The sequence below is a fragment of the Loxodonta africana genome, chromosome 13, assembly GCF_030014295.1.
Source record: "Loxodonta africana isolate mLoxAfr1 chromosome 13, mLoxAfr1.hap2, whole genome shotgun sequence".
In the NCBI taxonomy this organism is placed as follows: Eukaryota; Metazoa; Chordata; class Mammalia; order Proboscidea; family Elephantidae; genus Loxodonta; species Loxodonta africana.
The window spans coordinates 19,841,275-19,865,085 of NC_087354.1; positions in this window are offsets into that span (position 1 = coordinate 19,841,275).

Here is a 23,811-nt window from a genome sequence, read left to right on the forward strand (position 1 = left end):
TTCTTCCATTCGCTTTAGCTACTGGATGTTCAAGAGCAAGTTTTGCGCCACTGGTATTCAAAAGCACACCTTCAGAGTATCTATTTGCCATAGAATCAGTTGTTTTGGTTAAAAATGACCCTTTTGTTATTCTCTACATGAGGCAAGGGTTAAGGAAACAAGGGCAATTTTGGTGGTGAACTCTACTATTAAACTTGAAAATAGTTAATTTGCCAGTTCTGTCTTTTATTAGTACATCAGAAGAAAAATCCTGAAACTGCATAAGCTTCCATTTTAAATTTTTTGTCATAATCTTCTGGCTTCAAGAAGAGGAAAAAAAAAAAATGGAGTAAGTTCAGGTTGAACATTCAAGTATCAACCATCAATCACCAATCTCTTCATTTCACACAGAGACACACAACAAGTGTGTATTAAACACACACACAAGCCATTTAATCCATTTTAAAATTGCTTCCTTTGTGCAAAGCCTCAGGGTAGAAGCGTAATTAAATCATTAAAATATAATAGCAACAATATTAAATAAAATATAGCCCCTAAACAAATGTGTTTTATATTATTACTTCCTCTGGTAGGCTTTACCTTGTACAATTTCCTTATAAGTTCAGTTTTACCTCATGGCCTGTGATATAACTCTGGGGTTCTTTCTCAAACCATTAAAGGAGTGATGGAGAAAGAGGGCAGGAAAAGAAGGGGGAGTTTTGAAGAAAATGCATCTGGCTCTTTTAAATACAAATTAAGGAAATGATTACTTTGGTTTAAAAAGAATGGAAATATATATACATTAAAAAAAGAAAGAAAGAAAATAAAACTTACCAAACCTGTTTTGCCCACTTTTTAAAATGCTTTAAGAAAGAAGAGGGGAAAAAAATGGCATTTCAATCTTTGAAATTCTTACTAATAATTCACATATTTCCTAAGCCTTGACACAGCTTCAATGTTCTTGTTTAGCACTATTACTGTTTACATATTTTAGGGTTTTCTCTTTTTTTTCTAACTTTACTTTGCCCATTTCTTCATTTTACCATAAGCCTGTGTTTTTCAGCATCTACATTGGCTCATACGGGTTCATATTGACCAATGAGTACCCCCAATAACCTGGAAGTTATTTCCACTCTCTGTCCCTAGAAAGTTTTAGCGACCTTGAAAAATTCAATTAATGTCTATAAAAAACGGTGTTCAACCAGGTACATATTTATACCTCTTTTGGCTCTAAAATTCTTTTCTTCTAGGAAATGTGATTAAGCTTAGCCATGAAAGAAGAAACTCAACTGTTCATATACATAAAAGATTTGATGTCTTGAGGTGTGTCTCAGTCAAGAAAGGTTATGTTATGCCATGCCGCTGTTGTTGTTAGATGTCATCAAGCCAACCTCTGTGTCATGGTGACCTCATTCACAGCAGAATGAATCACTGCCTGGTCCTGTGCCATGCCATTTCCATGACTGATTGCATATCAGACCACTGTGACCCATAAGATTTTCATTGCCTGATTTTCAGAAGTAGATCGCCAGGCATTTCTTCCTGTCCATCTTAGTCTGGAAGCTCTGCTGAAATCTGTTCAGCATCATAGCAACATGCAAGCCTCCACAGATGGATGGTGGCTGAGCATAGGATGCACTGACCAGGAATTCTACTAATGAAACACCAATGGGTTAATTATGCTGTGATAACAACCTCAAAGTCTCAGCAGCTCAACACAGCGAACGTTCATTTCTGAGCCATGCAAACTCATTGAAACCAAATTTTGATTTAAGGAAATTTCAAACAGTAACTCAGTGATTTCATTTGATAAACTATATGTTTACATCTGTCTTCCCAATTTTCTGTGGCAGGAAAAGAGGGAGCTGATGGTTCGGGCACTGTCAATTAATACATGCTGTAGTTTACAAGTAAAGCACTTGTTCATATTTGATTGGACAAAACTAATTCTAGGACCACACTTAACTTCAAAAGGGTAGGGAAGTACTTACTTCCATGCACCTGGTCTTACAAGAAAACAGAATATTTGTGAGAGTAAGTAATACAGACAGCCATGTCCATTTGATGGTTAAGAAGTTGAGTAAACCCGTTCCCTCACTCTCTGAAAGTTTTACTGGTTCTCCATGAAGTTCTATTGATATCTCTGAAACGATTCACTTCTCTGTCCCCGAATCTTACCCTTTCCTCATCCAATCCATTAGAATGATCTTGGGAAGCAAAGCCTCCATCAGAATATGGTATTACATGACATTGTAACCTTTTTCCCTCCAGAAAACCACTCTTTATGAATAAAACATGGGTGACCTTTAAAAGCTTAGCAGTTGTACTAGGTGATTGCATATTAACAAGCTTTTTGAAGAAATAGGACAGGCACCGTATGATTCAGTTAAGGATAGATAATAGAACTATTCAAATAATTTATTATTTTATTCAGTCTGGGAAATGCAACAGCTATTTTACCAAGTCAGCTTACATTTCCCTAAGTGTAACTGTATGTGACTCCCCATTCATCTGAATTATGCTTTTACTATTAAACTGGAGAGTCCCACGGAAATGACCATTCTCTTTATCTGCTCCATATTTTTCATCGTTTGTTTAAACATCTTCAAAAATTCCCAGATTTGTTTAAGTAAGAAGAAAGTAAGCCAGAGTAGTAAACAAGAGAATTAAATCTCCTGACTTCTAAACACAATATCTTCACGTTTCCCAGGACACGGCGTGTTCATTTCCTAAGGGTGCCAAAGTAAACTACAGCAAAGTGGGTAGAATAAAATAACTGAAATGTTATTTTGGCTAAACCAAAACCAAACCCATTGCCATCAAGTCAATTCCAACTCACAGTGATGCTATAGGACAGAACTGAGCTGCCCCATAGGGCTTCCAAGGAGAAGATGGTGGATTCAAACTGCCGACATTTTGGCAGGCAGCCACAGCTCTTAAACACTCTACCACCAAGGCTCTTCTGGAGGCTAAAGAAGTCCCAAAATCAAGGTGTTGGCACAGTCTCACTCTCTCTGAAAGTTCTAGGGGAAGATAATTTCTTGTCTCTTCCTAGATTCTGGTGGTTTCTGGCCATCCTTGTCATCTCTTGGTTTGTGGGTACATCACTCCAATCTCTCCTTCGTCTTCACATAGCTGTCTTTCCTCTGTGTCTCTTTATCTCTGTGTTTCTCCTCCTCTTTCTGTATCAGATTAGGACAGCCCTACTTGAATATGACCTCATGTTAACTTAACTGATAGCATATTTAAAGACTCTATTTCTAAACAAGGTTGCATTCACAGGTACCTGGGCTTAGGATTTCAATCTGCCTTTTCGGAGGACACAATTTAATCCAAAGAACATGGTATAGACAGCAGAAGATAAGAATTATTGAACAGAAAGGGTATTCTTGAAGGTGCTCTGGGTTATACTGGGATGAAGGTAAAAGGGACTTGTGCAGGAATTCTGTCAGTGATATGAGGGACTATTTAATCAAATGACAAAGAAGAGAGTTTTAGGTTGAGCTCAAGGGAAGAAATGTTTCCAGAGGAGTGAATGAGGCGAGGAAGATTGAATCAACTCAACAATAACACACAGTTAGGATGAGGCCTCTGCACAAGGCATTGTGTTTCTAATTCATTTATGTAAGAGAATTATTTTCCAACTAGGCTGTCCAGAGTTCTGGAGTTCTGAGGGGGTATTTCAAAAGGCACTAAAATGGAGCAAGGAGTTGCCTGCACCCCAAGAAGCTTGGTATTTGTCTGTATATTCAAATGGAGATCAGGGTAAGATTTTGTTTTTGAAAAGATTCTATTGCTTAAAAAATTTTTTGAGTGGTTGCTGGGGGTGGGAGGGAGGAAGGAAAAGGGAGTCATGGCTTAGGGGGTACTGAGCCTCTGTTAATGGTGGTGGGATAATTTGGAAAAGGATAGTGGTAATGGTTACACGACAAGATAAATGTAATCAATGTCATTGAATTACACATGTAAAAATTGTTGAATGGGCCAAAAAAAAAAGTTTGGTAATCATTTGTTTAGAATATAGTAGTTCTCATGGACAAAACAGGTTGTACTGGTCTCCAAGCAGTACAATGAGGTGTCAGATACAAAGCTATGTGCCTTCCTTTTCTATCAGTCTCGTTCCCATCATCTCTCCTCCCTCAAATCTCTAAGTGTGTTTCAGAGGGTCCATGGGACTCCCAACTTTCCATAGGGAGCAAAGCACAGAATTTGAGAAATATAATGACATAGTTAGAATGACTTGAACACAACTTTACAAACTGCATCACACAGATCACAGTTTTATTTGATCAGCCACAATGGAAAACATGCATGGTTGAGACACCTATTACATCATAACCAAATGACGCCCTCCCTAGCCCTTATATTTTGGTCAAGCTGTGTCTGTTGTGCTCTGTCAACAACCGGTTTGGGCAAGTCATTGGAACACTTGACATTTCAGTATTTTTGTACTAGTAATGTACTAGTCTACCGACTTTGAGAAGACCAACTTTGATAATGTCTAACGAATTACTTTGAAAAGCAAGATATTCAGCATAGACCATATAATTGCTGCTTTTGTAAAGCCACTCAAATCTTTTTGGTATATAAACTCAGACAAAATTAGTCATTTTACATTTGGGAAGGCTTTTTTGTTTAAGCTGGCTTTTAAACTTGAAGATTCCCTAACAGAAAGCTTCAATGGTGAAGTGTTTTAAAAGTTGAGCCATGATTAATTGATGAGGAATAAGGAGGCTGGTGGGAGAAATTTCAAAGTTGCTTTATTTATCAAGAGAAAAACTCTGCTTTGCAACCAGTGTCTTTGTCAATGCATGCTTTAAGATTTTTGTGGGGAAATAAATGCTTTTCTAGAGTTCTTATGGGGGCATCATTGAGGTAGATATTGCGCTATATTTGCAGAAACAAGATTAAGGCATGCCTGCCTTAAAGAGATGCTGTCACTAGGACATGACCTTTGCTTCATCTGGCCTCACAGAAAATACTCAGGAATGTGTGGGGAGTGCTTCTTGCAACAGGTGAACAGGAAAGGACAGAGCCAGGAACTCAGGAAAGTTGGGGAAGGAGCCAGAAATGTACAAAGACCTTCCTGAGAATGAAATTATTGGGTTTTGCCAAAAACTTACAGGATCTTGTTGGAGGGAAGCACTCTCTCATTAGCAGAGGGCTTGAGGGGTTTTGAATCCGTTTGAGTAGCATGCTGTAGACTTTATTAAAGGGCTGTGTATATCTACCTGTGTATATTGTTGTTGTTGTTAGCTGCTACGGTGTCAGTCCCCAACTCATGGCAAACCCAGGCACAATGAAACAAAATGTCACCTGGTCCTGTGTCATCCCCATGACTGGTTTTGAACCATAGGGTTTTCATTGGCTGGTTTAAGGTAAGTAAACCAATAGACATTTCTTCCTAGTCCATCCTAGTCTGGAAGCTCCGCTGAAACCTATTCAGCTTCATAGTAACATGAAGGCCTTCACTCATGGGTGGTGGCTGCTGTTGAGGTGCATTGGCCTGGAATTGAACCCTGGCCTACACATGTTGTTGTTTTTGTTAGTTGCTGTTGGGTCAGTTCCGATTCATAGTGACCCTATACGTACAACAAAATGAAACACTGCCAGGTCTGCGCCATCCTCACAGTCATTGCTATGCTCAAACCCCTTGTTGCAGCAACTGTGTCGTTCCATCTCCTTGAGGGTCTTCCATTTTTTTGCTCATGCTCTACTAAGCATGATGTCCTCCTCCAGGGACTGGTCCCTCGTGATAACATGTCCAAAGTACATGAGATCGAGTCTTCCCATCCTTCCATCTAAGGAGCATTCCAAGACAGATTTTTTTGTTCTTCTGGCAGTCCATGGTATATTCAATATTCTTCACCAATACCAGAATTCAAAGGCATCAATTCTTTTCAGGTATTCCTTATTCATTGTCTAGCTTTTGCAAGCATATGGGGAGATTGAAAATATCATGGCTTGGGACAGGTGCACCTTAGTCCTTAAAGTGGCATCTCTGCTTTTTAACACTTTAGAGAGATCTTTTAAAGCAGATTTGCCCAAAGCAATATGTCATTTGATTTCTTGACTGCTGCTTTCCATGGCCGTTGGTTGTGGATCCAAGAAAAATGACATCCTTGACAACTTCAGTCTTCTCTGTGTTTATCACGATGTTGTGTATCGGTCTAGTTGAGGCAATTTTTGTTTTCTTTATGTTAAGGTGTAATTCATACTGAAGTCTTTGATCTTCATCAGTAAGTGCTTCAAGCCCCCTTCGCTCGGCAAGTTGTGTCATCTGCATATCACAAGTTGTTAATAAGTCTTCCACCAATCATAATGCTACATTCTTCTTCATGTTTTCTACCTTTTTGGATTACTTGCTCAGCATACAGATTGAATAAGTATGGTGAAAATATACAACCTTGACATACACCTTTCTTGATTTTAAACCAAGCAGTATCCCCTTGTTCTGTCTGAACCACTGTCTCTTGGTCTATGTACTGGTTCCTCACAATTAAAAAATTAAGCGACCCGGAATTCTCATTCTTTGCGATGTTGTCTGTAATTTGTTATGATCCACACAGCTGAATGCATTTCATAGTCAATAAAGTACAGGCAAACATCTGGTATTATCTCGTTTCAGCCAAGATCCATCTGACACCAGCAATGATATCCTTCATTCCACATCCTCTTCTAAATCAGCCTTGAATTTCCGGCAGTTCCCTGTGGATGTAGTGCTGCAACCATTTTTTAGTTAACCTCAGCAAAATTTTTAGTTTCGTGTATTATTAATGATATTGTTCTATAATTTCCACATTCTGTTGGATCACCTTTCTTTGGAATGGGCACAAATGTGGATCTCTTCCAGTCAGTTGGCCAGGTAGCTGTCTTCTAAATTTCTTGGTGTAGACAAGTGAGCACCTCCAGCGCTGCACTGGTTTGTTGAAACATCTTAATTGGTGTTCCATCAATTCTTGGACCCTTATTTTTTGCCAAAGCGTTCAGTTTAGCTTGCACTTCTTCCTCAGAACCATTGGCTCTTGATCATATGATACCTCAAGAAATGGTTGAACGTCAACCAATTCCTTTTGGTACAGTGATTTTATGTGTTCCTTCCATCTTCTTTTGATGCTTCCTGCATTGTTCAGTATGTTGCCTATAGAATCCTTCACTATTGCAACTTGAGGCTTGAATTTTTTCTTCAGTTCTCTTGGCTTGAAAAATGTCAACCGTGTTCTTCCCTTTTGGTTTTCTAACTCCAGGTCTTTGCACGTGTCACTATAATACTCCACCAGGTGCTTCTTGGAAACTATATCGGGTAGTTCTGCTCTGTCCTATAGGGACGCTATGAGTCGGAACCGACTCGACAGCAGTGGGTTTATTGCCTTCTCCAGCCGCCCTTTGAAATCTTCTGTTCAGTGGTTTTACTTCATCATTTCTTCTATTCATTTTAGTTTCTCCACATTCAAGAGCAAGTTTCAGAGTCTCTTCTGACATACATTTTGGTCTTTTTTTTTTTTTTCTTCCTTTTTAGTAACTTTTTGCTTTCTTCATGTATGATGTCCTTGTTTTCATCCCACAATTTGTCTGATCTTTGGTCATTAGTGTTCAATGCCCCAAATCTATTCTTGTCTCTAAATTCAGGCGGGATATACTCAAAGTCATACTTTGGCTCTCACGGACTTGTTTTAATGTTCTTTAGCTTCACCTTGAACTTGGATATGAACAATTAATGGCCTGTTCTGCAGTCAGCCCCTGGCCTTTTTACTACTGATGATATTGAGCTTCTCTGTCTTCTTTCCACAGGTGTATTCAGTTTGATTCCTGTGTATTACAAGTGGCGAGGTCCACGTGTATAGTCATGTCACCGTATATGTTGTTGAAAAAGGTATTTGCAATCAATAAGTCGTTGGTCTTGCAAAATTCTATGAGTGATCTTCTACATTGTTTTTATCACCAAGGCCATATTTTCCAACCACCAGTCATTCTTTGTTTCCAACTTTCGAATTCCAGTCACCAGTAATTATCGATGCACCTTGATTGCATGCTTGATTAATTTCAGACTGCAGAAGTTGTAAAAATCTTCAGTTTCTTCATCTTCGGCCTTAGTCGTTGGTGCCTAAATTTTAATAATAGTATTATTAACTGGTATCCTTTTTTTTTTGTAGGCATATGGATATTATCCTATCACTGACAGTATTGTACTTTAGGATAGATCTTGAAGTGTTATTTTTTACGATGAATGTGACACCATTCCTCCTTATTTTGTCATTGCCTCCATAGTAGATCATATGACTATCTGATTCAAAATGGCCAATACCAGTCCATTTCAGTTCACTGATGTATAGGTTATGGATCGTTATGTGTTCTATTTGGAAACCCTGGTGGAGTAACGGTTAAGTGCTACTGCTGCTAACCAAAAGGCCGGGAGTTCAAATCTACCAGGTGCTCCTTGGAAACTCTATGGGGCAGTTCTACTCTATCTTATAGGGTCACTATGAGTTGGAATCATCTCGATGGCAATGGGTTTGGTTTGGTTTTAGGTGTTCTATTTGCTTTTAACAATTTCCAATTTTTCTAGATTCATACTTCATACATTTCACATTCTGACTATTATTGGGTATTTGTAGCTGTTTCTTCTCATTTTCAGTCATACCACATCAGCAAATGAAGGTCTCCAAAGCTTTATTCTATCTACATCATTAAGATAAACTCTACCATGAGAGCCCTGGTGGCACAGTGGTTAAGAGCTCAGCTGCTAACCAAAAGGTTGGCAGTTCAAATCCACTAGCTGCTCTTGAAAACCCTATGGGGCAATTCTACTCTGTGTGACACAGGGTCGCTATGAGTTGGAATCATCTTGACAGCAGCTTTTTTTTTTCTTTCTTGGTCTATTTTGAGGGGGCAGCTCTTCCCTAGTTGTATTTTGAATGTCTTCAAACCTGAGGGGCTAACCTTCTGGCACTGTATCAGACAATGTTCTGCTGCTATTCCTAAGGTTCTCATTGGCCAATTTTTAGACATAGATTGCTAGGTCATTCTTCCTAGTCTGTCTTGGTCTGGAAGCTCCAATGGAACCTGTCCACCATAGGCGACCTGCTGGTATTTGAAATAGTGGTGGCATAGCTTCCCGCATCACAGCAACATGCAAGCCACCACAGTATGACAAAGTGACAGAGCAGTGGTAGGTCTACACCTGGAAGACAAGAATTCTACCACTAAGTCAATCTACTGTCCTCTACCTAGTCAATCAAATCACTTTTGCTTTTGTGACAATTGTTCATTGTTTAAGACCACCACAGGGAAATTGTAACCACATAACAAAAATTCAGAATTTTACTCAGAAACCAAAAGTCGTTAACTATAACTGATATAGTGTAGGTATATTATTAATATCTAATAAATTTTATATAAATTCCAATCAAACCAAATCTAAAAATTATATAACTTTTAGATAACTCATAGAATATTTTATCTTTATGATTCTCAATACACTCAGTTACAGACTTAAACCTACATTAAAATCTGGCTCTTCTTTCAAAACTCTAAGATTTTCAAGTGGTAAAACATCTTAAAGTTTTCTCTCGTACTTATAAAAATGTAGATAATAACAGTAAATCTAATATTTATTGAAAATTCTGGATTCTTTAAATGGTTTGGAATATTTTTGATGTTTCTCAGGTTTTCATCTACCCTCAGAACTGCAATGGAATGAAACTGATTAAATTTCAACAGTTATCAATACATCCCACTAGGGATTTCATCGTAAGACTTTTTCTTAAATTGTTTAAAACTGAGGACTTGATTAAAATTATTCCGTCTTGTCTGGTACTCCTTTAATTCAAGTGTACTGGTAAATTGCCCCTTGTAATCCCTGCGAGTAAACCAGGCAGTTTCATTTAATCTACAATTATAGCAATAAGCCTCATAACTCTGCTTTGCTTTGCTGGGCAGGCTTGGGTAAGATTGCCTCTAGGTGGCTGAATGCTGCTTCATCTTTGTGCTATATGTGCTGTCTCTCCAGAGAGCTTGGGGTAGATATATCCAAGCACTGAGAAGATAAAATCACTTACATTTGTCATTTTAGCATTGAGGCTTCTAGGATTGTCTAAAGGATTCCTGATACACAAAATGAGGACAGCTCTGTGCAAGAGGGAGTCAGGGCATATTTGCATGGCACCTCCCCTAATGCATGCAACATACTGGACACTTCACTCTTAGAGCCAATGGGGAGAGCAAGGGAGAGAACACTGTGCAAAGCCCACTTGGGAAGTTTTCTCCAATGTGTCATTAAGGTGTTTCAGAGCATCTGTGCGGCTGCCATATGAACTGGAAGGGAACACAAAGTAATCAATTTCAGTTGAGAGCACTAATTTATCACCTTGCCATCTTTTATTGCAAGGTAGAGAATCTCAATCTCTCCTCTTGTTCTCTCTCTTCCTCTCTCTCTCTCTCTGTCTCTCTCTCACACACACACACACGTTCACACACATACATGCCTACCACATGCTCAAAACATTCTTCATTTTATTTTTCACACCAAATTGCAAAGTCAGAAATTTATCATCTTTTTTGCCTTTAGTTAGCTTGGATTTGGGGTGGTGAGGACAATTAGTCAATATATTTTTTCATAGAGGATTTTTACATGATCTTCCTTTGACTTCCTAAAAGCTTGGGTAGGATTAAAATATTAATGTAAGGTTGGTTCCCAAATAAGCCTTTGCAATAGTCACTTTGCTGTCTGTCAGGAAGCAACGTATTTAGTTTCTTAGAGTTCAGAATTCCAATCTGAAGGAGTAATTTTATAAAGTGCAATTCCTGGGGTCAATATGGCTATGAAAGGCAAATTATCAAAATGGAAACTCAAACCCTCTAAGCATTTTGAAGAAAGCTCAGCCTAAATGGCTATGAGACCGTAATATCTTTGGTTTCACTATCCCAGCCAGAAGCACCTTAACCATGGCCTATGTCTAGCCTGGCAAGTCCAAGGTGGAATCCCTGATCAGACACAAAACAAGAAGAAGACACAGAACGGCACAGGGAAGGGCATTCCCAGAGAGCAATCATCTTCTAAAATCTTGCCAGGTCTTAAAAGTTCCTAGGTGCAAAGCAAATGTTGAATTATTTTTTAGCAACATGGAAAGTTACAATTTCTAAGGAGACTAGAAAGACACCTGGAATGTTATATTGAGCCCATATTTTTAACATTTTTCAGCCAAATCTAGATTCAGTTTTGCCGTCCTGGCCACATAGTATTTTAATAAAACCGTAATGCAGGAGTTTTCATTATTTGCAACGAATATATTCAGGGTATGCTTTTCTGGAAGCCTGGTGTTTGCGTGTGTTATTTAATGATATGTAGCACTTCCTTACACACACGCACACACACATACACTCACACACGTACACACACACACACACAATATCTCTTTTGGCCAAGAGGGCCAAAATCTTTCTGTCCGCCGCAGATACGTTTCCTTTCTGAATCCCAACAAGATCTGAGAAGTGTTGTTGTTGTTTTCATAACATCCAAAATCCCACCGCAGACATTTTTTTTCCCTTTTAACTCCTAATATATTTTTTTTCTGCAAGCCCTGATGTTCTCTCTGTAACTCCCAATATTTCTCCCTAGACCCCAATTTCCTAACCAAGCACATTACTGATCTGATGCTTTCAACAGCCTGGTAGCACATCAATAAACTAAAGATTATTGTGCTTTGTCAGGTTTTATTTTGTAACATTATGGGAAATTCGCCGCTGTCTTGGATGAGTGCGTAAACTCTGATTGCTTGACAATTAACAGAGCTAGTAATAGAAAAGGCAATGTAATTTACTTTCGTACAAGGGATCTCAGTTAACAAAAATTAAACTATTGAACTCTCCTCTCCAAGGAAAGGGATGTCGCCTCATTACGTTAAAAAGAAAAACAGATTCCGATCGCAAGTGGGCCTTCGATCTGGCTGCGTGGATTTATTTGTACAGATGATGTGTTTTTCTGACGTGCATACCAAATGGATGGCTTTTAAACTGGGCAAAACTCTCTCTTCATTAAATGAGCATTTCCCCCCTTTGGTACTATAACTCAAAGAGAGCCTCCGACATAAACAAAGTGGTGGGGGTGTATCTCAGTGGGCTTGGTGGTTTGGATGTTGAGGACATTCCTTATCTGTAGGGCTGGTGTACAGCTCTTGCTCTCTCTACCTCTCCCACTGTCTGTGTCTCTGACTTCCTGTATCACAGCACTAAAGAAGAAAATATACAGTGTAATTAAATACAGAGCCATCACGCTAAAAGTGAGGAACTCCCACCGAGCAGAGCGCTGGGTTTTACAGACTCCCACGGAGACCATATGAAGCTTGCATTCAAAATGGCATCTGCAGCTTTGAGCCTGCCTTCGTTCTGCCCTTTTGCAGATTTCTGCTTAGTTCAAAGAAATACTGTGTTTGAACATAGACGTCCTGATAACTTGGCAAAGTCGCGAGAGGTGTTGATGCTTTGCGTCCCTCTTCCTTGGGACTTTCAACCTCTAAGATTGGTTTTAGAGTTCCTCCACGGCCTCCAAACATTTCCAAATTGGACAGCTTAAATTGTGAGCCTACTGCCTTAAACTGGAGTCCCTTGGTGTTGCAAATGGTTAACGTGGTTGGTTATTAACTGAACGGTTGGAGTTTCAAGTCCTCCCAGAGGCTCCTTGGAAGACAGTCCTGGTGACCTGTTTCCAAGAGGTCACGGCCTTGAATAGATCATGGAGCACAGTTCTCCTCTGACACATATGGGGTCGCCATGAGTCAGACTGACTCAAAAGCAACTGATTTTTGCCTTGAGCTGTGAATAACTACCAGCCTCTAGAAAACACCTGTTTACAGGTCTTGTGACAATGGAAGACACGCAAACATATAAGACATGTTTCTGCCTTCAGGGGCCTTAGAATCTAGGAGTTGGCAAACTATGGTCTGTGGGCTAGATTCAGCCTGCCTCCTGTTTTTGTGTGGTCTGTGAGCTAGGAATGGTTTTTACATTTTTAAATGCTTAAAAAAAGAAGACTGTTTCCTTCTAAGTGATAATTATATTAAATTCAAAGTTCAGTGTCTATAAACAAATGAGTCGCTGGGTTTGTTTTTTTTTTTTTATAAACAAATGTGCTGGAACACATCCATGCTCCTTCTTTACATATTACTCATGGCTGCTTTTCTATTACAAAGACAGACTTGAGACTTAGGACAAAGCCTGTTTGGTGTGCAAAGCGTAAAATATTTGTTATCTGGTTCTTTACAGAAAAAGTTTAGTGACCCCTGATATAAGTTTGTGGGAGAACCACTACTAAAAACCATAAAATAGTGAGGAATGGAATATAGTATATAACCAAGCGGTAAATAGGAAACGTGTGGAAAATTGCCATATTAGCCTGGGAAGCTATATGTCAGTGAGAGTTGTTTCTTTGAAGAGGACAGGAGCTGACTTTAAAAGACAGTAAGTTCCTGAAGAGTAGGGAATCTGTAGGAAGGACATTTCAAGTTGGGAAGACAGAGTGAGCAATGATGAGATCGGGCTTGGGAATTTTAAGGTTCTAAGAAAAGGAAAAGGTGTTTGTGATTCCCGATGAGAGTGAGAAGTCTTGCTATTTAAAACGAAAGGTAAATGAACTGTTGCCTACTCTGATTTTGATATTTAGGAATAGAAGAAGAACCACTGAGAAGAGAAAATGTGAAATTTAAAAGTAAAATCAAGTTCAAGGAAAGATGGACTGGGGATGAAACATCTGTGTTCAATGTCAGCAAAACTGTCCTATTTTATAAAATGGGAAATTACTGACAAAAAAATGTATTATGAGCAATGGGAATCTTTTTTGGTTAAGAAATAACAGGGTGATGCTATCATCAGGTAAAATCGAAGGTGCGTACCCACCATGTTTTGTACTGCATTTGGGTCCTATTTCTCTAATATTGTTTAATAGGATGAGGTAACTGCTATAATTTTAATCACATGATTAATTCCAAACAATTATCTAATAAAATCAGAGTGCATGAGAAAAATGCCATGTGGAGCTTTACACATGGTCCTTTCATCTTTAAATATGAAATACCGGATGCAGGGGGTTAAGAATATTATGAGTTCTTAGTTAATTCATGCCTCCACACTCCTGGAATATTGAGGGAGGCTTACTCTGAAATGCAATTGACTTTGGGATTTAATTAGAAAGTAGTGTGAAAGAAAATACTTTAATTATGAAATTATGATAGAGTTGCATTAAAGTTGTCTTGTCATGCAATTCAAGCATATTTGTCTTGTTTTCTAAATGCATTGGGGCTTGGACAACTTTAATGTCTACCTTGTTTTTGTTTGTTTTTACTCTCTCTTTTGTCCACATGATGCCTGACCTTATTATAATATTATAGCATTATTTTAAAATAATTTCCTCTTTCATTTATGGCTCTGGCATGAGGGGTGTATAAAGATTTTACTACCAGGTGTTTAAGATGCCTTGCATAACTCAAGAAAAGTAAGAGAAAGTTATGAAAACAGGGCCAGGCAGTACTCTACCAAGAGAGAGTTGAAGGACAGAGGGTTGTACTTAAAAGAGACCCCTCCAGTTAATTAAACATATGAAATCCATTTGCAAAGCCCCTGGATAGTATGTGTATATAAGTGGGGTAGGGAGGGTAAAGGGCAGTGAAGTATCTATGGACATCAGATAGTTATGACTTCAGTGTTCATTTATTTACTCATTAAATACTTATTAAGCATCTACCCTGTTTTTGCTATCACCTATCTATCATTTCATCGTACCGTGGTGGCTTGTGTGTTCAAATACCAGCAAGGTCACCCGTGGCGGACATATTTCAGTGAAGCTTCCTGACCAGGACAGACTAGGAAGAAAAAGCTAGAAATCTACTTCTGAAAAACAGCCAACGAAAACCTTACGGATAACAAAAGAACATTGTATGACTTACTTTCTTTGGACATGTCTTCAGGAGGGATGGATTGCTGGAAGAGGACATCATGTTTGGTGAAGAGTGAGGGAAACCCTCAATGAGAAGGACTGGCACAATAACTGCAATGATGGACTTGAACGTGCCAGCAATCGTGAAGATAATGCAGGACCTGGGAACTTTTCATTCTATTGTACGTAAGGTTGCTATGAGTCAGAGTTGAGTCTATGGCAGCTATTCTCATCACCATTCATCATCATCATCATTCTGTTCTTGAAATAGTATACCATGCTAGGGACACAGAAGCAAAAGGGACAGATACCCTGTGCTCAAGTTGCACATAGTCTAGCATGGAAGACAGATGGGGAAACAGATGGTTAACAAATACAGAGATAAGTGTAATGATAAAGAAAGGTAGTACTCTTTCAGGAAAAGTCTTCTAACCAAGACCTGAGCACAGGTGAAGAGAGTCAACACAAAAACTTGGAATTAGGGACAAGAACATCTCCCTCCTCTTTTCCACATTCCTCAGTACCCTTAGAGTAGCAAGTACTTTTGTGACACAGCAGTTCATAGTGTAAGAATAGAGATTGTGAGGAAGAGATCAACTACCCTTTGTCTTCACAACTTTACTCATTCTTTATTTTCTTTCTTTCTCTTGCAAAATATAACTAAGAAAATGATGATGGCATTAAGATAGGTGGAACTTCTAGTACCATTTTTAAGCATTTATAAAATTACTTGATATTTGGAATCTACCCCCATAAATGAACAGTAATATTAAAGAATAAACATTTACCTGTGAAAAAATAAATTTAGGATCATTGAAGACTTTAAAAAATAGAATGGCAAGTAAATATAGTGTCTTTTGTTCATGAGGCAGGATTAGTATAGGGTATATCTTGAGTGAATCTCTTTTGAGATATAAAAAAGAATAAACAACGAAGGGAGAAAGCAGAGATGAAGGAAGACACATGCCAAGCCACATGAAGATCTTCCAAGAGCAGAAGCTCAGAAGAGACAAGGACCTTCTTCAAGAGCTGACAGAGAGAAAGTCTTTCCCCAGAGCCAGCACCTTGAATTTGGACTTCTAGCTCCTAAACTGTGAGAAAATAAATTTCTGTTTGTTAAAGCCATCGACTTGTGGTATTTCCGTTATAGCAGCACTAGATAACTAAGATATATAAAAAAAAAAAAAAAAAAAGATATATAGCATTTAAATATCCAAGAATACTTTTTGGTTTTGCTCTCACAAATATTAGGCTGTGATAATTTTGGTTAAGAAAGAAAAGAAAGTTCTCAATTAGTTTCTAATCCACTAATGCAATCCAGTCTGATCTGCTCAATGCTAGTACAGGGGCCATATTTGAACAACGAGCTTTGAGGCTGGATAATACTTCTCAAAGATAGATAATGATGAATGTTATGGATTTGCTCATTGTGGTTTAAAATTGCCTTGTGCTGCTCTGAACCTCCTTACGCATACAAATAGTACAAAGAGTTTAAGATGGAGCATTAGGCCTGACTGGTGAAAAGCTTTCCTCTTCTTGTGAAGAACAAACTTCTATCAGATGTGTTGAAATCTCCTACTTGACCCTTGTCTAACCTCCAGACCAAAACCCACTAAGTAAGATAGAGCTAATCTCAGAAAGCAGGTTTAAACAAACAAGCCAACAGCCTACTACCTCTTTGCGAAGTCTGATTTTCCTTCTTTCCTCTCACACATGCTCTTTTGGAAACAAGAAGCCTGAGACTTTGAGGCAGGTTACAAAGCCATGGTTTTGAGGCTCTAAGACCCACAGCAGCTATTTGAACCCTGGTTACTAAAATATCTGGCTTCCTTTTTTTTTTGACTTTTCTGGATTGAGATTTTATGATTCTGCAAGTTTCATGGATTTTTATAGACTAGAAGAATTTTAAAATTCCTGGCAACAATTTCTTAATCAATTTAAAATTTCTGTATTTATTTAGCTTGAAATTTTTAATAGTTTTTTTTTTTTTTTTTTTAGTTGTTATGGCTGCCATTCCATGAAGCTAACTAATAACTCCTGTTATGGAAGGCTTATCTGTTAAAGCTGTAGATTTCCAGTGTAGGAAAAGAAAGAAAACTATGAGGTATTTCCTACACAGGATGAGCTTTTCATTAATACTGAAATTCAGGTGCTATTTATGACATAAAAAAATACTTTGAAAATTGCACTTCTTAAACGTACCTAAATCTTTTGCCATTGAGTTGATTTTGACTCATAGCAACCCTATAGGACAGATTAGAACTGTCCCACAGGGTTTCCAAGGAGCAGCAGGCAGATTTGAACTGCCAACCTTTTGGTTAGTAGCTGAGCTCTTAACTACTGCGCTACCAGGGCTCCTTAAGCATACTTAAGAGATATTAAATGACTTAAGAAGTATTAAATGAAAATTATAAAAATTATTTGCAAAATTATCCATTAGTTGTACAAGTAACAATTCTTTGGATATTTTGGTTATATTAACTTCGCTAGCTGATGAAATCTATATATGTTCTTACTAGAAAAACTTATAAATTAACACACATTCATACACACATCAAGTTTTGCACACAGCAAGCTCCTTTAATCTTCGAGTGAATTTTAAAACATATGTAGGCAGATGTGTGTCTCTGTGTGTGTCTCTATGTATACATACACACAGGCATCCCTGGATGACACAGATGGTTAAGCCCTCAGCTACTAACTGAAAGGTTGGAATTGGAACCTGTCATGGATTAAATTGTGTCCCCTCAAAGTATCTGCCGACTTGGCTAGGTCATGATCCCCCCTATCGTATGATTGTGTACCATTTGATTACCTGATGTGATTTCCCTGTGTATTGTAAATCCTATCACTATGATATAATAAGATGGATTAGTGGCAGTTATATTGATGAGATCTACAAGATTAGATAGCATCTTAAGCCAACCTCTTTTGAGATATAAAAGAGAGAAGCCAGGGGAGAGACAGGGGGACCTCATGCCACCAAGAAAGCTGCACTGAGAGTAGAGCACATCCTTCGGACCTGAGGTTTCTGCACTGAGATGCTCCCAGACCAAGGGAAGATTGATGACATCACTTTCATCCAGAGCGGACAGAGGGAGGAAGGCTTCCCCTGGAGCTGATGCCCTGAATTTAGACTTGTAGCCTACTAGTGAGAGAATAAATTTCTCTCTGTTAAAGCCATCCAATTGTGGTATTTCTGTTACGGCAGGACTAGATGACCAAGACAAAATTTGGTACTGGGAGTGGGGTGCTGCTCTAAGAGATACCTAAAATGTGGAAGCAGTTTTGACACTGTGAATGGATACAGGGCTGGCAGCAGAGGACTGGCAGCAGCAGAGAACTGGCAACAGCAGAGACGTGGCAGCAGCAGAGAACCAGCAGCAGCAGAACTAGCTCCAGACAGTGCTGGAGCCAACCCACAGAGTAAGAGAGCTGAGTGCCTTCCAGCCAAAATTTACTGGCAGAGTGGGTTGCCTTCAGGCACTTATTGATGGAGCTAAAGAGCTTTGGAATACTTGCCCCAGTAGGGCAGGTGCAGGCATGAGGCCCGAGGGCCAAGAGGCCAAAGAACCAGGAAGCAGAATCTGAAAAGACAAGAAATGCAGGAAGCAGAGCTGCCTCAGTCTCAAAAGGTATGGACTTGACCTCTGCAATTTCCAAAGGTGGAGCCGTGGCTTCTGGTGTTTCTAACGGTGGAGTTGCCACTCAGATGGACTAAGGAAATGATGCACCTAAAGCTGAGGGAGTAGAGTTGCCATCCCAGTGGGCATGGAAGGTGGAGCTGAAGCCCAGGGCCAACGACCTCCAGTCAGAATCTGGTGACTGTGGCCAATATCTAGAGTCTGGAGGGCAGGGCTATTGTGTAAATGGTCTCAGAGAACAGAGGATTATGTCCAAACCTTGAGGACTAAAGTAATGTGTTCTGCCGACTTGCTTGGTGCCTGTTAAACCTTCTTTCCCTCCAATTCCTCCCATTTGTAATGGAAATATCTACTTCATGGCTGTGGCACCATTGTACTTTGGAAGCAGATAACTTGTATTCTAGATTTTGCAGATCAAGAGGAATTTTTGGATTTTGGACTTGGAGTTGGTTTAAGACTTTTGCTATGATATGATGGGGTGAATATGTTTTACATGTGGCAAGGACATGAATTTGGAGTGGGGGAAAGAGTGGAATGCCATGGACTGAATTGTGTCCCCCACAAAGTATCTGTCAACTGTGCTGGGTCATGAACCCAGTATTGTATGATTGTCTACGGTTTTATCATCTGATGTGATTTCCCTATGTTTTGTAAATCTTATCACTGTGATATAATTACATGGATTAGCACCGGTTATATTGATGAGAATAAACCCTGGTGGCATAGTGGTTAAGTGCTATGACTGCTAACCAAGAGGTCAGCAGTTCAAATCCGCCAGGCACTCCTTGGAAACTCTATGGGGCAGTTCAACTCTGTCCTATAGGGTCGCTATGAGTCAGAATCAACTCGACGGCAGTGGGTTTTATACTGATGACATCCACAAGTTTAGATAGCGTCTTAAGCCAATCTCTTTTGAGATATAAAAGAGAGAAGTCAGCAAAGACTCAGGGGCGGGAGGACCTCATACCACCAAGAAAGCAGCACTGGGAGCACAGTGCATACTTTGGACCTGAAGTTTCTGCACTGAGATGCTCCCAGACCAAGGGAAGATTGATGGCATGGACCTTCCTTCAGAGCAGACAGAGAGAGAAGGCCTTCCCCTGGAGCTGATGCCTTGAATTTAGACTTGTACCCTACTAGACTGTGAGAGAATAAATTTCTCTTTGTTAAAGCCATCCACTTGTGATATTTCTGTTATGGCAGCGCTAGATGACTAAGACAGAGCCCACCCAGAGGCATCTCAGAAGAAAGGCCCAGTAATCTATTTCTGAAAGATCACAGCCACCGGAAACTCTGTGGAGCACAGTTCTGCTCTGACACACATGGGTTCACCATGAGTCAGAACTGACTCAACAGCAACGGGTTTGGTTTTTCAGTTTTATTCACACACACACACACACGCACACACACACACACACGCAGACACTCATTGGCCTTTCTATTATGAGTATTTGAGACACCAAATTCTCTGAACTCTGCTTTCACTATGTAAAAGTTCAGCCTGTGAATAAATTCTCTTATTTTCGAAGTTATAAATACCTTTCTTTTGATGATGATGACTAGAAGGAGACTAAAATACTTTGGAAGTGTTTCAATACTGTTACCTGCTCTGGGATAGCAAAAGTTCATTTCTTTCACCTGTGCCTCACACATGGGCTGAAGGCACAGAAAAGCCTGTTTTTGAGCCATCTGAGGATGTAGGTGGAATGTACTAGCTGCACAATCTACAAGAGAAGGGTCAGTGAGGCTGAGGATGTGAACTGAGAAGGAGACACATCAAAGGAGTAGTCCTTGATCCTCAGCTTCCAACTCCTATTCTCCAGAAAACAAACACAGAAACAGTGAAAGATTAGGAGGGCAAGATTTTTAGAACTATGGGCTTTTCAGCTGGAAAAGGTATTAAAAATATTTTCTAATAGTACTAGAAAATAGGGTTTACGAAGGACAACCTATCTTGCCCAGGGAATTTAAAAATGAATTGCCTTAGGCCATACAGGTAAATTGGGGGCTAAATGGAAACTACACCACAGGATTTCTAACTCCTAGTAAAGTGTGAAGCTATATTTCCATTTTTTTAATCTGATACTTAATGATGTTAACCCACCATAATAACCAGGGATGTGTCTAAAGTCTGTTGTTGATCTGATTTTCATGGCTTTCTCTTTATCCTTGAGATTCATTGCAAAATGCCTGGGTATAAATTTAATTAAGTTAAATTTATTGCAGTTAGTACTTGGTAAAACATTTGACTACTGGAACTCTTTCTTGTTCCTGAAAATTTCTGATCGATTATCTCTTTGAATATTGACTTTCCACCATTGTCTCTAGTTTCTACTTCTGAGATCCCTAGCCAATGTACATTAGAGCCCCTGTTTCTATCCTCCAATTCTCTCCATCGCTTATCCATATTTTCAATCATTTTCTGCCTCTAAGATATTTATATCTACCAATTCCTTGATTTTCTTTTCTACAGTGTCTAGTGTCCTGTGACCTTGTTTTGAAAAGTTTTTATTTCACGGAGAAGATTTTCTTTTCTGGAATTCTACTTAATTTATGTATCAGATTGCTTTCTTTTACAATACCTTTTTGTTTTGTTTCGTTTTATGGCTATTATCCTCTCCTTTATATCTTTGAACATTTTAATAAACCCTTACTGATTGCTGCCTCCCTTTCTTTATTTTCTCCAGTGAATTTGTCCATTTTGGGTGTCTTCAGACTGTCTTACAAGGCATTGCGTTTTCTTAAGTTTTATACCTCTTTTTAGGAACTCATCTTCTGCTGCTCATCTTAGGTAGAATAGCTGGGACTCTCTACAGCAGTTTTGAGCTTACCTCTGCTCTACCTCTACAGTGTTTACCATCTCTTAACCAAAAACCAAAAAACCAAACCCAGTGTCGTCGAGTCGATTCCGACTCATAGTGACCCTATAGGACAGAGTAGAACTGGCCCATAGAGTTTCCAAGGAGCACGTGGCAGATTCGAACTGCTGACCTTTTGGTTAGCGGCCGTAGTGCTTAACCACTACGCCACCAGGGTTTGCTACCATCTGTTACATAATATTAAATACTCTCTCAGCTTGGGACATCCACACTTCACAGATAATTTAAATTTGGAATCTGTATCCTCCTGCAATGCAAGCTCAATGCCACAGTCTCGTCTCAGTGATTGTCTGTCATAGTCTAGGAAGCATGGCTATGTGTGGGCTAAAACCCTGATCTGGAGGGTGGGTATTTTGAAGTTCTCTGTTACAGATTATAGGATTCCTGGTGGTGCAGTGATTAAGTGCTTGGCTGCTAACCAAAGAGTTGGCAGTTCAAACTCACCAGCTGCTCCACTGGAGAAAGATATGGTGTCTGCTTCCATAAAGATTACAGTCTTGGAAACCCTGTGGGGGAGTTCTCTGTCCTACAGGGTGGCTGCGAGTTGGAATGGACTTGATGGCAATGGGTTTTGGTTTATTACAGGTTATGAGTTTTTATTATGGTCTCAGCTCTAACTGTCTGCATAAAGCCCAGTTTCAGTTTCCTACATGCCTGGAGAGCCCTGGTGGTAGAGTGGTTAAAGCTCTCACCTGCTAATCGAAAGTTCAGCAGTTCAAACCCACCAGCTGCATTAGGGGAGAAAGATGTGGCAGTCTGCTTCTGTAAAGATTTACTGCCTTGGACCTGTAACCCTATGGGGCAATTCTACTCTGCAAGATAGGGTCACTGTGAATCGGAAGCCACTTGACGGCACTGGGTTTTGTTTTTAACATGCCTGGAGCTTGTCACCTGGCATCTAATTTTCTGTGTATAGGCATTGGAAACCCAGGCCTTGTGGCCAGTAACTAGTCTAAAAATACCCTGCTCCCTGATTGTGGACTTCTTCGGTTCAAGAACTCCTCGCCAATGGGTTTTCTTTATGTTTCTAGCTTGCAAATATTTCCCTTCTTGCTGTAGACCTCTGCAATTGTTTTTTAAATTATGTGTATTAAAATATTTTAGCTAGTTTTTACTATATATTAAACTATTTATCTAGCATTTGAAACAGAAGAGTAGTTTTAGCCTATACTCAATCTGTGATCTTGACCCAGATATGTCTTCACCTCGTCTTTACACACAAATCTCTCTCTTGCCTTCAAATTACTTGACTCTAATTCTTGTCTAAGTGTTTAATCAATCGGTGATGGATTACTAGTGGGTATGGAAGAGATTAAGGAATTACAATTACCTAAGAATAGAGATTTAGAGGAACGACGCACACATTCTTCATCTCCTTTTGAAGCACTTCCCCAATATCTATTTCAGTTGAGATCCAGGGGCTGTTTCTCCTCTTACAAAAGCTTGGTAAGAACTCCAACTCTTATGAGTGTGCGTGTGTGTGTGTGTGTGTGTGTGGCAGAGGGAACAGAGAGACAGAGAGAGAGAGTGTGTGCTAAGCATTTGAAACAGGGCTCATGACATACCAGACTTCTTGGTTTACATTCTCTTCACTTTTGTACAGACAAATTTGACTGTTTCCATTCTGTGCTTATTGATATAAAACTTTAACATTATGTCCATTAATATAAAATCATGCTTTGCAATTAGAAAAAAAAAAAAAACTTTTTTTTTTTTTTTGCAATTAGAGTAGATGGTTAATTTTTTGAGGTAGAATTGTGAGGTTTTCAGTCTTAAAGGAACCTGTAAAATCATCCTGTCTCTTATGTTCAGGTACTTGATCCACAGACTGGTGTGGCGCGTTTGTACTGTTTTGTGACTACTGCCTCGTCTGGCTACTCTCCTGGGAAAAGTTATGGCTCAGTCCATTTTATTCTGTGTTTCTTTCCTCCCCTCTTGGCTGGAATTTGGAGAAGTGGACCTAGTTTATAAGTACCCTGTATAGTTTAGGTTGGGAGACACAAATTTATTCCAGTTTTCTGACTTTGTATGTGAGGATACCATCTCTGAAAATTTTTAGTTGACTTAATCAAGGTTGTACAGCTAGTGGGCTGACATGTGAATAAAATCTGGTCATGTGTGTCCCAGTCCCAATTTTTCTTTCCAATAACTGCTTCCTATCATGTGTGTGATAACCTAGGAGTATGACAAATACCACTTCAAGCTTTTTCAGGGCCTTGAGGACAAATTTTGGAAGAAGTTCAGAGTTACCAATTATTTTATCTTTGTGAATTACTAACAGAAAAAAAAAACAAAAAAACACTATCTGTACCTACTCCTATACTATACTATACTATACTATACTATACTATACTATACTATACTATACTATACTATACTATAC